Source organism: Halichoeres trimaculatus, unplaced genomic scaffold (genome assembly GCF_033239565.1).
Source record: "Halichoeres trimaculatus isolate MK-OKI-2021-1 unplaced genomic scaffold, fHalTri1.1 fHalTri1_scaffold_45, whole genome shotgun sequence".
NCBI classification, from domain to species: Eukaryota; Metazoa; Chordata; class Actinopteri; order Labriformes; family Labridae; genus Halichoeres; species Halichoeres trimaculatus.
The window spans coordinates 193,804-210,827 of NW_027437224.1; the positions used below are offsets into that span (position 1 = coordinate 193,804).

Sequence of the window (17,024 nt, forward strand, 5' to 3'; positions counted from 1 at the left end):
GGGACCGAGAATGTGCAAGGTATTCTGGCAGATGCATCCTAGACTGAAGGGGGTTAGCTAAAAGAGAAGGAGAGGCTCTGTTGTCTGTATCAGTTTATTGTTTATTGTGTGTAAGTTTTGTCATGTTCATCTGTGCTGTGCCTGTATACAAGTTCGGGGGACTGTGTTGATTGGGTGGGAGAGAATAGAACAGAAAAGAATAGAATACAACTTTATTGTCATTGTAACATGTACAACGAAATTGAAATCACGACAGCAATCAAGAAAACAAAAGTAAGAAAGTGCAAAAAGGTCCATAAGAAAATAGATGATGACAGCTTGTCCATCATTCTCCAATTCAACCAGCCTCCACCTCCACAGGGTCCAGGACTGAGCTTCTTCAGTCATGCTCCATCTCTGTCTCCTGTATCCTGTCTGCTCACAGCAGGTGAAGCTCTTCCAACATGGCGTTGGTGTCTGATGTTAGCTTCGTTAGCCATGTTTATGAATAGCATGATGCGACTCTGCCCTCTGGTTTTCCCTCTATTGCTGGGTTAGCACAGCTAGCTCGTCCATCTTATTGGAGATAGATCCTACGTCCCCAATAACGATGGATGGAAGGACAGGTCCATATCGTCACTTCTTAGCTCACACCTGAGAACCAGCATGTCGTCCTCACCTCCTTCTCCTCACCTTGTGGGAAGACATCACCAGTTAGCATTGACATGCTATAGACTGCTAACAGCTGAGTTCACATGTAAACAATTTGGCCATGGTTACATGTAGGATCTCCAGACAAACACAGGAGCAAAAATAGTAAAAATATCACTGAAGCCAAAAAAAGTTTGGTGTCCATGACCAACAAATGAGCCAAACAAAGAAATGATCTACTCCAAATACAAAAATTACGAAAAAGAGACAAAAAAAATGACAAGAAATGGACAAAAAAAGAGAGAGCTGCTGCAAAAGGCAGCCATAGCCAACAGGGCGCTGCCTAGCTCTGTGTTTCTGACTGTATGATGATCCATAGTAGGAAGACTTGAGTCCAGATCAATGTGATAGGATGACAAATGCCCACAAAAAAGTTATGTGGGTGATTTAATCAGTTATTATGTGAGTAAAGCAGGGTCACATTATCTGATGGCTACGCTGTTGTCTCCTTACAGCATGTTCTTAAATAGTTGTTTTTTTTAATTATAGCCACAACACTCATTTTATATTTTTACTTATTTATTGAACATGTTTAGAGGGATTACATTATATAACGATCGTGAAGATATAGATGAAGTATAGATAAACTAAAACGTAAATTTAAAAGGATTTGTACATGTATCTCATGAGAGCAGGCACAGCGAACTACATATTTGAAACAGTTCATATAGACTTTTACATAAAATGTAGCTCTTAGCAAACGTAGATTATAGTATATATTTCCTTTAAAAGTCGCCTGATCTAATGTAGGGTTTTCAGTTCCTGGGTTATGTAGCTGTATATACGATTGTTTCTCCTTTATCAGTAGGAAGCCATCACAAGCGGTGCTTACTTGTGGGTAGCAGATAAAGCAACATCAATCGACTGCTTTGTATAAATTACACCCAATTTCTACAGATTTTGCAAACATTTACCCCAGATGTATCTTTGAGTACACCATTTACGTAACTCAACTTCTCCTCCTCTTTTTTGGACAATGCACACATAGTCAATGCCTGCCATCGCCCCCTGCGGTCACATATTCCGATGGTCACAGATTTCAGTGCAGCACCGTTCAGACATCTAGCTGCATGTAATTGTTTATTTCGTCCACTAGATGTCACAGTTGTGCCGTGTAGCACCGCTGAAGGAACAGAGGTACAAGGGAAATTTTAGAAGACAATTCATGTGTTTTACTGTCTTCTTACAGTGAATAAATACCGGAGGAATTGTGAATATGTCAGCCCCCTCCATGTGCCAATCATCGCACGTTTCACAGACCTTCAAAACATTTTATTGCTCCATTCATCCCTTGTGGCAAGTGTTTGCAAGTTTAAATGAATGTAAACTACCGGGATAGATTACAGATAAACTGCAGTGCGCATGTTTCGTTTCGACATAAAGTTGTCCTCTTTTTGCTCCTTTTAAGTTCTAGAGTTCATTTGATGAAAGAAAAAGAAGCATGGAGCTATTTTTTTCTAGGAGGAACTAAAAACGGGAATTTCTTCAGTGGCTTCTAATCAAACTTTCTCAAGTCACACAAAAATTGCTCCTAGATGTGGACTATTTCCAGTTTGTTGTCAACCAGGAGATGCAACTTTTTAGAACATTTTCCAGCCAGGTTGAGATGCTGGAGAACATCACCCATGCTTTTACTGAGCTGTTAGCGCTGCACAAAGTCTGATCAGTGAGACCAAGGAGTTGAAAATGCTGACATAGCACGGTGCATGTTCACTTTCAGGGGGTGTGGCAGGGGCAGTTTCCCGTCAGGAAAGAGGGTGCACAATCAATGGTATTTATGCATTTACCGTAAAATACCAAATAAACGCCGGGTTCCAATTAAACGCCGGGTTCCAAATAAACGCCGGGTGCAGCAGCACGTTAAGCAAAATAGACGCCCGTTCCAAATAAACGGCGGGGGTATGGTAAGTTACTCGGCGCAGCCTACGAGCTGCAGGGCGTAATTACAGAACACACACGCAAACGCTGAGCTCACAACTGACAGTTGACTCTTGAAAACTGAGTTTTGTAAAAGAAACAGACTGTACTTTATTGGTAGTGGTGCAACGGATCATGATTGATCCGTGATCCGTTAGGATCGACGTAATCGGTTCGGCACACACATGACCCTACAGCTGTGTTTTTTGTGCAGCAGAAGCCCGGAGCGCTCGCACCAAACACCCCCTCCCTGCTCGTCTGCTCGTCTGCCCCGTCTGAGTGCAGACTCAGATGAGCCCATATTTTACTTAACCCTAAACACAAATAAACGGACTCCCACCGAAAAAATCTGGTATTGGTCTGCATTCACGCTTTATTTAGAGACTTTTCAGCGCGTTGCTTTCACACAAAAACACCGCTAAATAAGGCTCTAGTTCTCATCGTGTTGTAAAACGGCACTACCTCTGCTGCAGAGCCACAGCTGGGTACAAGGCACTCGCCGCTTAGTGCATCAGTCCACGCGCAGCGTGCCAGATATAAACAAACGCAGGTAGTCTGCCAGGATGAATTATGCAATAACAACGTAAAGATGAGGAGGCTTTGAAGAGTCAAAGAAGAAGACGTTACCACTTCCGCTGAATGTTATTTCCTGGGAAAGAAATAAACGCCTGTTCCAAATAAACGCCCGGTCCCAAATAAACGCCTGGTCTGCGCAGGGATTGAAACAAATAAACGCCCCAGCTACTATTTGGTATTTTACGGTATATATAATTTTCAGTAAAAAAAAAATCATCGATGGTAAAAAAAACAAAACAAATGCACTGTGAGAATTTGAAGTTAATTGTACTTGTACTAGAACTTGTACAGGAACGTCTGTGGCGAGACGCAGGGATGGCTGTAACAAATGTGCACTATGAGAGTCTTCACAGCCTTGAAGATGAAGGTCTTCTAGATCCCTCTGATAGCATCCACCTCTTCTTTGTCCAGCATGTTTTCCTTCCGCATCTGCTAAGGGAACTGGGCCCTGTTCTACGAAGCAAGTTTAGCCTAGCGAGATAGCCTTGGAGCTACCTCGCTGAACTGAGCACGGTAGCCGGCGGTCTCGCTACACGGGTTCACGACGCTGGCTATCAACCTCATAGGTGGATCCAGCTAGGCAATGAGCGCGTGCACACATATAAGGCGGGGCCCGCTGCATCTGACCAATCGCGAACATTGAGCCGTCTGGAGCGTCAGAGCAGGCCGGAGACAGAAGGACCGCATACTTCACTCAGGAGGAGCAGGAGGTGATCACGAGGAAGTATGACGAGCTGAAACATGTAATTAACGTTAAAAGCAACACCGTCGCCGCTGTTAAAGCACGGAAGGAGTGCTGGCAGAAAATTGCTGACAGTCTAAATGCGTAAGTGTAGTGGTGTAGTGCAAAAAAAATCTTTTGTGCCATTATCATCCTGAAATAGCACTGTTCACCATGCACTTTTACTGTAACATGCACCATATCTAATTTATTTCTTAGATGAATTTATTCATTTGTTCATTCCTATCGTGTTTACATTTTTTGTGATATGTAGCCCACATGAGCCCTACATGAATTCCTGTCACAATTTTAATATGGGCAATAAAATATTGTCATGGAACAGAAGTGTTGGCATTAAAGATCTTATTATGGCAATGAGAGTTCTTCATTCCCTTTAACTACCTGTAGAAAGTGTCATGTGCTACCAACCCCTCCCCGGAAAAACTTTCATAAAGGTGGTCATCCGAAAAAGAGAGTGGGTGGGGCTCCGATGTCCACGGGATCCTCTAAGAACGGACAAGCCATTTTTCGTGAGGGCTCATTGGTCAGTGGGCGGGGTTTTTAAAGTCCGGGAGTTCAATCTAGAACCTAACCTGCCCAGGAGCAGGTTAGCCGTTCAGCGTGTGTTGCCATGGAGACTCGCCTCGCTGAGAAGTGATCCCGTGTCATAGAACAGGGAATCCGGAACCTTTCCTCAAAACTACCTCGCTAGGCAGTAATCCTGCTTCGTAGAACAGGGCTCTGATGTCTCCAGGGTGGGTTGGGATAATCACTCCCTAAGAACAGAACAACAACTGTGGACAATGGGACTCCTCCAGAATCCCACAGATACACTGAACTTTGCACTGGTACTAAGCAAGTACAATTTCCAGGAGCACCTTGTACTGTGTGTTGTAGTTCTGAGTAGCATTGCTCCAGGTATATCTCGAAAAAAGAGAATAACATGAAAAAGTTAGATTGTTTGGTCACTCATTTCTAAATTGTAAATCTATTTATGGCTCATAGAGTGAAATTTTTGAAGCATTTATTTTTTAAAAAAGTTGATTATTATGGCTCACAGATAATGAAACCCCCAAATTCAGTGTCTCAACGGTTAGAATATTGTGGGAAAAGCTGATTATTGTAAAGTTATGATGTCACACCCAAATCAGTTAATAAACTCCAAACTCCTGCAAAGGTTACAACAGGTTTTCTATCACAGCAACTCACACTCTTCTTCTGGCTATACCCCTGTATAAACAACTCACTAGCAACCTCTATTGGTGGTAGGCCGTAATAGCATCTCACTATATAACATTATCTATTACCTTTACCCACACCTGCTTGCATGAAGTTGTAGGAACTCTGGGGTAAATTTGATGAAACAGACATGGCATCGGAACTTCTGATGGAGACTAATAAAAGATTTACTCTGAAGATCCCAGGTCGACTGGCATGTACAAACCGTTGGTCCTATTCATAAGCTGTAAAAAGTGGCGTTATCCTCAGATTCTCAAGTTTCCGAGGGTACCTTGATGTATTACACGCGACGTCAGCAACATGCCGAGGAAATGCCGGGAAAGAACAATGATTTTGTGAAACTGCCATTAACATCGTTTGCAATTTGCAAACTTTATTTATACAGCACATTTTAAAACAACCACAGTTGGCCAAAGTGCTGTACAGGCTTAAAATCAAGATCAATAAAAACAAAATGGATAAAACCACAATCAACTAAAACAATCGTTAATAAGAATAAGTTCAAACAGCGGGAAGGTAAAAGACACAATAAATAGTAGAGGAAAAAAAAAAAAGAACACACGGTAAATAAACACTGGCTGAAGAAGAATACTAACTAAAGAAGTCAGGCAAAATAAGGAGCTACACAGGAGGCTACAAAACTAACTAAGGTTGTGCTGAAATTAACTCAAGATAAACAGAAAACACGATCTCAGACTAAATGGGGCTGATCTAGGAAACACACAACCCGCATGGCAAAGGACACAACAAAATGGACTAAAAAACGAAACAGACCCAACCACACTACAGAGCTCGCACTAGAGTTAGCTGACCCAGAGAGAGAGGGGAAACCTTGGTAGACAGCCTAAGAGAAGGGAGAGCTTTAAGGAAGGCAGGCTGGGGAGGTGTGCAAGCGAGGCGGGGGAGGCTTCAGAGTTGGATAATCAAGAAAATACAGCTGAGTCAGGCTGAGTGGGTCTAAGATCTGAGGTACAGGAAACAGTGTTAAAATCCAGAGCGTAATATGCAAGAAAAGACTGAGTTTAAGCTTACTACTGACTGGTATGCAAAGATCCAATTCACAGTAGCGGCTGCAGTCTGGTTTTATGGCAGAGGAAGGTGACTGCTGGTGAACCAGTCTGGTGATTACCAATCGCCTGAACCTGCCTGCACTCCACACACCTCACTCATGCTCACCTGGATAAGGAAAAGAGGGAAGGAGGGGGGAAGGGAGACGCTGCCACTAAGCAGAGCTGGAGGCCCTGGGTGCGTCTCAAAGCGATAAAGTTCCATCCTCCCTTCCTCCACTTGCGTCGTTCACTTGAGTCTTAGTTCCTCCCACCAGAGATGGATGCATGGGGAGACGCAAAGAAATGAAGAGAGGAGAGAGGGTGGAGGAGACTCGTTTTTAGAGCAATGGGACATCCTCTCCTCCAGAGCGTCACATGAAGCAACGTGTTTCACTGATGACGGCATCAGCTGATCACCTCTGGATCATCTGTCAGTCAGCTCTAACAAGCTCTAATAGCTGTTTGTGTGTCTGCACATGTGCGCTGTAACAACTCTGATAAAACATAAACAGTAAAAGAGCTTTGTCTGTTCCTTAAACCAGTTTAAGAAACACGTTGCCATGAAAAAAACCTGCACTCTGTTTATTCTGTGTGCAGTTAAGAAGCTCGAGGATCACTTTACCGGTAAATGCCTTATTGTTAGATTATTTATGAATAATTTAGCCTTTATCTAGATTGTGAACTCTGAAACTTATTAATCTAACCTAGTTTATTCTGTTTCAGGAAGATATTATTCATTAGATTTCAGAAAAAATCCTCAATTATATTGATTTGATGATGGTTGTGTTCAGTGTTTTGTGCTTTAAACTCACTAAAAACACTTTATTACCTGATATATGATCAGTTTCTGAACAATCCTCAGCACCTGTCCTCAGCTCGCCTTTTCTCTCTCATTAAACTCTGTTGTGATTGTGAAGTTTCATGTACAGAAGTCTGAGCTGCTGCAGCGTCCAATCAGAGAGCGATATTCCATATGGGGGCGTGTCAGTCAGTGGCAAGACTTCCGCAAAGCCAGCTCACGTGTTTCCTCTAGGGCTGCAACTATCGAATATTTTAGTACTCGCGTACTCTACTGAAAATTACATTGAGTACTCGAGTACTCAGATAAAACCCATTTTGGCATACTTAAACAGCAATTATTTTTCAAATGGAAATTTGTTTCAAGCAAGTGTAAAATCAAGTCACTTTGGACTACATATATGACATTTTAACTAGGAACAAGACATTTTTGAAAGATTTTGAGTCTTTGCAGTGTTCAGACTAAAATGATTATCCCTGCTGTATTGGAGCACATATGGCTCCATTACTACTTGATATTTGTACCCTTCTACCCCTGACACCAGCCCAGTTAGCTCTATTATGTTTTTGTTTTTTAATCTTCTTCACTCTTCATTGCTGTGTTTTGTAGATTATCTACAACACTAAATCAATAATCAACTAATTTGCATAACAAGTCACTTGTATGTAACGGTTGCATTTTTTTACTATATCACCTCTTCATGGCCCATATCCCTGGACATGTTGGCATGCCTTTTTCCAAGACCAGCCTGGGCAAGGTCAAACTCTTCAGAAGAGGTTGGGGTTGTCTCCGTATTCAGGTTTAACAGTTATCCATAGATGCTAAAAGGCCTCCGAATTTTTAGATACTGTGCCATAGGTTGTCAAACTCTGTATCTTTTGCTTTCCAGAACAAGATTTCCTGTGAAAAAAAATGGGAGAGATCTGATTTTGAAATATAAAATCCGAATTTGAAATATAAAAATACTATTACCATACTATACTAAAAATACAAAAAAATTTTTAAAACATGACACACACACACACACACCACACACACACACACACACACACACACACACACACACACACACACACACACACACACACACACACACACACACACACACACACAGATAACCTGGGCCCATATTCACAAAGGTTCTCAGAGTCCTCTCAGAGAGCTCCTAACTAAAAATTCCTAGCAAGGAGTCTTAGCTTAAGAGTGATTCAGGAAGGTTGTAAGAGCAACTCTGAGCAAGGAGGAGACAGAAAGTTTTATCTTAGGTTGTGTCCGAAATCATTCACTCATTCTCTACTCACTCCTCACTATATAGTGAATTAGATGTAGTGGACTACATCAGCTACATTAAAACAACATTTCCAACACTACTCACTCACTCACCAGCAGCTAACAGTGACGTAATTACACTCGCGTCGCTCATGGACGACTAGGGATTTACACTAATTATTTTTCTCAAACACTGCAAAAAGTTTTTTATTCCAGTGATAACTAATGTTATACTTGGCGTATTTTCCGCAACAGCCAAATAGAATAACTTACTACACATTATTCATAAAATTCATAAACCATATATTTGCACAGCAACTTATGCTATATTTGAGAATTACAAAATCCGGTGAATGCATCATCCGCAATGAAAAATTTAGTGGCTAATGTCTGTGTTGTTTGTTTCTCTGCTCGAAGTTGTGAGACACGTTCCCGCGAAAGTTTAGCAGAGAGCTTAGTGTCATTCTCTGACAGTTTTTAAAGATTTTTCATGTTATCAGTAATCAGTAATCATGTAATCAGCCATTCCTTCAGTTTGAACTCATGATGGTATATATTGCTATTATAGTGAGCATCTCTAATACACTACTTTACAAAATGCATTGTGGGATACATTGAGTGGACTATATATTGAATGACCATGCTTACTCAGAATTCGGACAGCACTACAAAATGACATATTCACTATACAGTGCACTATATAGAGAATAAGAAGTGATTTCAGACACAGCCTTAGTGAGGACGTGTGGTTGACACTGTTGCTACGAGAAGAGCAACGAGAAGAGTACGAGAAGAGTGCCGACTGGTACTGTTCTCGTACCAGTCGGTTGGTACGAGAAGGGGAAAGAATTGGGGGGGGGTTGTGAAATTCATTTTATCTCATGCTGATAAAACTCATCTAAATTATTGGTGACACAGCTTTCAAAATGTTTGAACATACCTCATTCACACACCGATTATATTGATTTGTTTATTGATCCATTTACTGCCCATGCTGGTCATGTTACTACTCAGTGTGTTTGGTTTTAATGGTGGACGCAGACTCCAGAAAGTACTGCGCATGCGCAGTACTTTCTGGAGAGCTGTCTCCTTTCTTTGAGGGACAAACCTAAACAAAGTCTTCGTCAGTTCAGAGGTCATTACAGCCACATTGCCCTGTCTGAAGTGACAAAGACTGCAACAGAGGACTATCTCAGAGTGGACCATAATGGAATATTGGTGAAAAACACGAGTTTTTGGACGATCAATGCAGTTTTAGGAGCGGCGCTGTCTATGCCCCGATGGATCCCATTATACGGACGTCCGCTGCACGATTTTGGATCTAAATATCTCCCGAAGCACTACTTGGATCAGGAAAACCTTCTGGGTGAGTATTTTGTTCTACTTCATTCTATAAACAATGTAAAAGCTGTATAAACCAAACTTTTCCTTTAAGTGCCTACGTTTCCTGAAAACAACAGCACCAAGGAAGGCTCTGAGCCATCTTTGATGCTGTCACTCACAATCCCACACCCTTCTCAGTCAAGACCAAGCTCCCCACACCAAAACAGGGCCAAAAGTTTGAATCTGAAGAAAAAAACAATCCGAAAGTGAAAAAAATATCTGAAAGCCAAAATGAAGATTTGAATGCGTAAAAAAAACAGGCTGAGGGAGATTTTATAAAAAAGAAAATTGCACCTGAAAAAACAAACAGCTCAAATGTTAAAAAAAATCAAGAGTAAAAACTGAATTGATTTGTTTAAAAATATCAAAGAGGTGAATCAAGACTATTTTTGGATTGAAAAATAATTGCTTTTGCTTATTTTTTTGTTTTGGTTTAGTGTGTTATTTATTTTTAAAATCAGGATTGTTTTATTTTATGTTTTTTAAATCAGTATCAAACTAAAAAAAAAAATATTGTTTCAATTTTTTTTTTATGATCTTTTTTTTTTAATAATTTACAAAACTTTTGGCCTTGACTCAGCTCCATACATTTGGTTATCATCTCTACTTCATGCAAAGCAAATCTGTTGGGCAGTCTGTGAAAACTACAGAAGTGGATTAGGGCCATTTGGGATGGAGAAAATAATTTTGGGCAGGTTGAGATTATTGCTGCATTCCATTTGTACTCGGAGCTGGAAGTCGGGAGTGGGGTGTCATCTCCGAGGTTCAGCGTTCCAGTTGCTAAGTCGGAAAAAAAACTTGGCATAACAGCAGTATTTCTGTATATAAACATCGAATTATACTATGTATACAAAGCTGCTTAATTGCAACAAACACTAGTCAGAAATTGTCAGAAAAGAATATAATAGAAGCTTATTTACATTGTACAACTGAACTCAGAATTTCCTACTGGGAACTCGGGGTTGGTGTGGGTGCTCCAACTTACAAGTCGGAAATTCCGACTTCGGGAGCTGTTCCTGTTGGGCGTTCCCACCTGGAACTCGCAAATTCTGACTTCCGAATACAAATGGAATGCAGCATAAAGTCGAAATGATGAGAATAAAATTGAAATTTCAAGATCAAAGTGGAAATGACTAGAATAAAGCTGAAAAACAAATTCAAGATCAAAGTCAAAATGACGGGAATAAAGTTAAAATGACAATACAGTCAAAAAATAATTTGAGATCAAAGTCGAAAGGACGAGAAAAAAAGTCAAAATAACCTGCTCTGATGTTTACCGGCAGTACGCCGGGTACAGTCAGGTCCTCAACAGTCACAGACACGACTGACAGTAGTAACAGCTGCCATACAGGAGCCTAAACGACAATCTTCGGAATCTGTGTTTGTGTGACAGGGTTGGTCTTTTACATTTTTATTGCATGTGGTGTTATATGAAGTGTGTGGGTAGGTAATGACTTTTCTGACTGGCCCTGAAGTATCCCCCCCTAAAACCAGCTCATTGGAGACTGGCGGGCAGGACTTCAGGACAGACACCTAAAAAGAGCAGCAGATAGCAGAGAGGGACGACAGTAGGACCGCAAGCAAAGCACGAGAAGCAACCCTGAAAAGACCCGATTGCTCTAGGAAGAAGAAGCAGTAGCCAGTTGTGGGCCTTTACGGTTTCCTGTGAAGAGAAGGAGGCTGATGTTGGGGAGTCACCGTGGAGTTGCCAAGGGGACCGTTGCTGTGAGGCACTGGCATTAGCTTTGAGGAGAAGCAACGTTGGATGCACCCCTCTGAGTTAAGTACCCTCACAGGACCTTTTTATATTGAACCTTGGACACGGTTATAATTGGGTCAAGGAACTTTTTAAACACAAAACACCAGTTTTATTCTTTTTTCTTTGTGGGTTTTAAGTGTTTTGAGGGGTTTAAGATCCTTTAGGGAGCTATTCTCTTATGCTAGTTCTTTTTTAGGATTTTACTCAGACACTTCTTTCTAGACCTGCAACCTATCACAGAGCCATGTGTGTGTGTGTGTTTTTTTTGTCAAAGATTTTCATTATATTTTTTGTTATGTGTACAGGAAAGAAAAAGACATTTTAGGTACACAAAGCAGAACAATTTCGGGACAAAAACATATTCAATCACACTTATTCATACTACAAGAACTAAGAGACAAGACAACACACTCAATCGACATGGGGTATCAACAAGTGGACAAGTGGTAACGCAGAAATGAAGGGGAAGGGAAAGACAAGAGAAAAAGAAAGAAAAAGAGGAAAGGAGAAAGATGCATTTAAGTATGTAATGATATTTAAATAATGAAAATAAATAAATAAATAAGAAAAGAAAGAAAGAAAGAAAGAAAGAAAGAAAGAAAGAAAATCAGCAAGTCAGTAGTTCATAGGTTTTCAGCCTCAATGACAGGGTATCTATATGAAGTAAAAAGGGTTGCCAGATTTCATGGGAGGTCTTAAGGGAACCTTTCAGGGAGAATCTGATTTTCTCAAGTCTCATGCAATGTAAAATTTCTTGAATACATCTGTTATGTGTAGGTGGGGATAAATGAGTCCATTTAAGAAGAATGAGCCTACTTGCTAGCAAGGTAGAAAAGTCAAAAATACGATATGAAAATTTTGACCAGCCAGAGGATGGAAGCAGTCCAAAAAGAGCAATAAGAGGGTCGGCGTTCAAAGTGCAGCCAAGGACTTTCCCTAACGTATCAAAAATGGTGCCCCAAAAATCAGTCAGTTTAGTGCATGACCAAAACATATGCATGTGGTCAGCTGGAGACAGTTTACACCTGTTACAGGAGTTGTCTCTATCTGGATAGATTTTGGCTAGTCTCACATTAGTGAAGTGTCTCCTGCGTAAAATCTTACATTGTAGAAGTTGTTGTCTTGCGCATACAGAAGAAGTATGAGCAAGGTTAAGTATGCTGTTCCATTGTTCGTCGGAGATTGTGATTCTGGGGTCCTGGTCCCAAATAGCCCTGAGGGAGTGGAGGGAGGTGGGGTTTATTCTGAATATTGAGCTTTACAAGACTGAGGTCTGGGATTTATTGTTTATTTTGGTCAAAAGAAGGGAATCCATCAAGGTCCCTGGGGGGAATTGATTTTTCACAAATGACGGATCTGAAAAAAACGAGATAAGTGAGATTAAAGTAGAGAATTTTTTTTGATAGTACTGCAAATGAAGGGGAAACATCCACGATATAAAAGTCATCAAGAATTTGCAGACCAGGATTCAAAAGCTAAGTCGGAGCAGGATGGAAGAAATAAAAGGTTTTGATAAACTGGAGCAAGTTTCGATGAGGAATGTAGGCCAAATTGTTTCCTTAATTGACTCCAAATTTTCAAGGTCTCCGAAATAATGGCGTTCTGTGCTATTCGCTTGATTGGTGAAGGTAACTGTGAACAAATCACTGACCATAACACAACGGGTGAGGAGGCTAGTTCATGCAGGCCCATAGAGGGTGATTATTAGGAGCAATCTTAACATTCCAATAAAGGATTTGCTGATATTGCTAGCCCCGTAGTATCTGCAAAAATCAGGTGAGGCCAGACCCCAGAGAGATTTAGGAAGTTGGAGAGTTGATCTTTATTCTAGCTTATTTATTGCACCATAAAAAAAGGAATTAATCAGCTGGCCAAGTGAAGAAAAAAAAGATTTGCAGATGAGCACTGGAACATGTTGAAAGATATAAAGAAAGCAGGGAAAAGTACCGTCATTATGATCAGGTTGATACGACCTGGTAAAGGTAAAGGGATAGTGGACCACCTAGTCAGATCTGATCTGCAGCGCTCAAGTAAAGGTTGAAAGTTTTTTGCAAAAATACTCAGAGAATGGTTTTGTTACAAGAACACCAAGATATTTTAATCCTTGGGTCGTTTTCCTAAAAGGAAAGACAGCGAGAGGGAGGTTCTCTGCAGTGGAGTTAATTGGAAGGTACTCGCTTTTATGTAGGTTAATTTTTAGAGGTGTCCCAGTCCAATATTAATAACGGATATCAGTCCGATATCAGCAAAAAAAACAAATATCGGTATCGTATCGGAATGCATCTAAAATCTCCGATACGAGCACTCCGATATAAGCAGTCCATTCCAGACTCCATTCCTGCTGTTTTTATTTGATTTATTTAGGTTATTTTCTAGGTTTTCTAATTTATTCTTTATTTTATTCAATTACTAGTATTTTTTATGTTTAATGTTAAAATTTCTGTTACCTGTTGGTTAATAATAGATGGGTCAGTTTTTCCTCAAAGCTAAAAATAAAATCACTGAACCAAGCATTTTCTAACATGACAGACATACTACAAAATAAGTAATAAAAGTATGCATGTTTCATGCTGATATCGTATCGGATTAATATCGGTATCGGCCAATACTCAATGCTCAATAATTCTATAGTCAGATAATTTCATAAATTGTTCTAGAATATCCAAGATAACAGGAAGTGATGAAGTTGGATTGGAAGTTGGATTGGATTGGTAATGTAAAGCAGAAGGTCATCTGCATAAAGAAATAAGCCAAATCGAGAAAATCCCTTCAAATTTATCTTCATAATGAAGCCATACGGCTAAGGGCTTGACGGCTAGAGCAAGCAGAGATGGGGAAAGCAGGCATCTCTGACGAGTGCCCCAGGATAAAGGAAATGAATTGGATTTTATACCGTTAATATTAATCTTAGCCACAGGGGAAATGTAAAGAAGCTTAATCCATGATATGAAGTTGGAGTCAAAACTGAATTTACTTAGAATATGGAACAAGTAACTCCACTCGACCCGATTAAAAGCCTTTTCGGCGTCTAGAGATAGGATGATTTCAGCCGGGATGGAGTCTGAAGAAGAGCAGATGATGTTGAAAAACCTTCTAGTATTACTGAAAAAGATTGTCGACCAGAGATGAAACTGGTCTGGTGCGGGTTCGTTAGCGTAGGGGTGACCTTCAGGAGACGAGTGGCGAGCACTTTGGACAATTTTTAGAGTCAACATTTAAGAGGGAGATGGGCCTATAGCTGCTGCAGTGGTGAGGATTTTTATCCTTCTTAAGTAACAAGGTTATTGACACTTCTGAGAATGTAGAAGGAAGTTTCCCTCTTGCAAATGCATCATTGAATACCCTTACTAGGATGGGAGCTAGTTTGCTAGAAAAGGTTTTGAATAATTCTGTGGAGTATCCGTCCAGGGGATTTGGAGCTTTGTAAAGACCCGATAGCTTCTTGGACCTCAGCAAATGTTATGGGGGCTCCTAGATTACTAAACACATTGTTGTCTACTTGAGGAAATGTAAAGTAGTCTAGGGGCATTGGCTCTGACCAGTTGTGGAAGGAGATTTCGGACGAGTAGAGTGTTAAATAATAATTAGAGAAAGTATTAAAAATTTCCCTAGGATCTGTTGTAACTAACCCAGCTGGGGATGCTATGTTAGGTATGAGTTTAGAGGCAGTTGCAGAGCGGGCTTGATATGCTAATAGTTTGCCAGGTTTATCAACTTGTTCAAAGAAGCATTGCTTTGTTTGTAAAAGCTGAATCTCAACTTTGCTGGTTGATAGCAATTCATATTGAGACTGTAGCTGTAATCTCTTTTTGTATAATGCAGCTGAGGGATTGGAGGCGTATTGGGCATCTAAAATACGGATTTCATCGGATAGTTCTGTCAACTTAGAAAGTTATGATTTTTTAGAATGGGAAACAAATAAGACGATCTGCCCGCGTAAATATGTTTTGAAAGAATCCCACAGTATATCACTGCTGATATCAGGCATGTCAATTATTGTAATTGTTAAAGACGAAATTGATTTCGTCAGTGAGAAATTCTTTAAATTTAGCTTCAGAGAGCAACTGTGACTTAAATTTCCAGAATTTGTAAGCAGGTCTGCAGAGGGAGAAAGTAATGTCTACTGATGCAAGGGCATGATCAGAGATGACTATACTATGATATCCACAGGCAACAGTACTGTGCAACAGTTTATTATCCAGTAGGAAGAAATCTATTTGCGAGAAGTTATGGTGCACATGAGAAAAGAAGGAAAATTCTCTATTGTAAGGAAACCTAGTTCTCCAAGGGTCAGACAATCCCAAATGGTCTGTATGAAATTTTAAGGTGGTAGCTGATTTTGTATGAGCGATATGTTTAGCAGATGATCTATCAAGTGTGGTGTCCTATACCAGATTAAAATCGCCCAAACAATGATAAGGTGGTCTTAAAGATTAAGTGAAGAAGAAAAAAAAAAAGATACAAATTTTTCATCATCCCAAGTGGGAGCATGCATACACTGAAGCCAGGACTACAGGGGTGGTTTGTCAGAGACTATAACAACACGTCCGTTAAGATCAGATATAGTGACAGAGGTTTCAAAGGAGTTGTATATCAATTGCGAGCACCCCTTACCCTCTCAGTAAACCCAGAGTGGAATAAGTGACCCATCCAAGCCCTTTTTACACCAGATATTTCAGAATTGCGAAGGTGAGTTTCTTGTAAGAAGCACAGATCTCCCCTTCAGGTGTTGCAGGTGTGATATTACCTTGTTGACTTTGACGACATTATTCATTCCTTTGACATTCCATGAGACGAAACGAAGATTTCTACCAGACATCAAGATGGATTATTCACAGAACTGGCTGACTGAGCTGTGAAAAGAGCAGAGAGAGAAAATGAAACAGAGAAAGAGAGAAGAAAAAAGAAAAACAAGGAGGAGGGATAACAAGATACAAGGAGAGACAAAACACACACACATACTTCTCATCAGTGGCGAACCGTGGCCCCAGCCACTGGGCCTCCAGTAGGACCATGGGACCACACGTGGCAATAAACAATAAAACAAAGAAATAAAAACAATAGCCAGAATCATGTGACATGGAAGCTTAGTATATTGATAGTTTTGTGTGATTACAAATTGTCTCTTCGTCCTGGCAGACTACCTGCGTTTGTTTATATCTGGCACGCCGTGCGCGCGGACTGATAAACTAAGCGGTGAGCGCCTCATAGCCAGCTGTGGCTCTGCAGCAGAGGTAGCGCCGTTTTACAACACGATGAGAACTAGAGCCTTATTTAGCGGTGTTTTTGTGTGAAAGTAACGCGCTGAAAATTCTCTAAATAAAGCGTGAATGCAGACCGATATCAGATTTTTTTCGGTTGGAGTCCGTTTATTTGTGTTTTTGGTCAAGTAAAATATGGCCCCGTCTGAGTGCAGAGGAGCAGGGAGGGGGTGTTTGGTAAGTATTTGCGAATCCCCAGAAGATGACAGGAAATGATCCCGCCCACAACTTAAATATATATGATTGGCTAAGACAGCTGTCATTGTCAAATTGTGTCCACATTCCCTTGAGTTACACAGGCATTTGTTGCAGTTACTGAAGGCCCTGCCTGCCAGAATGTGTCGCTGATTTACCCAGATAC

The 17,024-nt window shown here is 40.6% G+C and overlaps 1 long non-coding RNA gene across 1 annotated transcript in view; it reads right to left on the reverse strand.

The window, feature by feature from the left end:
- Positions 1–406: 406 nt before the first annotated feature.
- Positions 407–17,024, reverse strand: part of LOC141786585 (uncharacterized) — a 40,437-nt gene continuing 23,819 nt past the window's right edge. Inside the window, exons 2-3 of the long non-coding RNA XR_012597851.1 lie at positions 16,150–16,255; positions 407–672 (exon numbers count right to left, since the gene is read on the reverse strand). This is a non-coding gene — a long non-coding RNA (uncharacterized LOC141786585). The remainder of the gene's footprint in view (positions 673–16,149; positions 16,256–17,024) is intronic.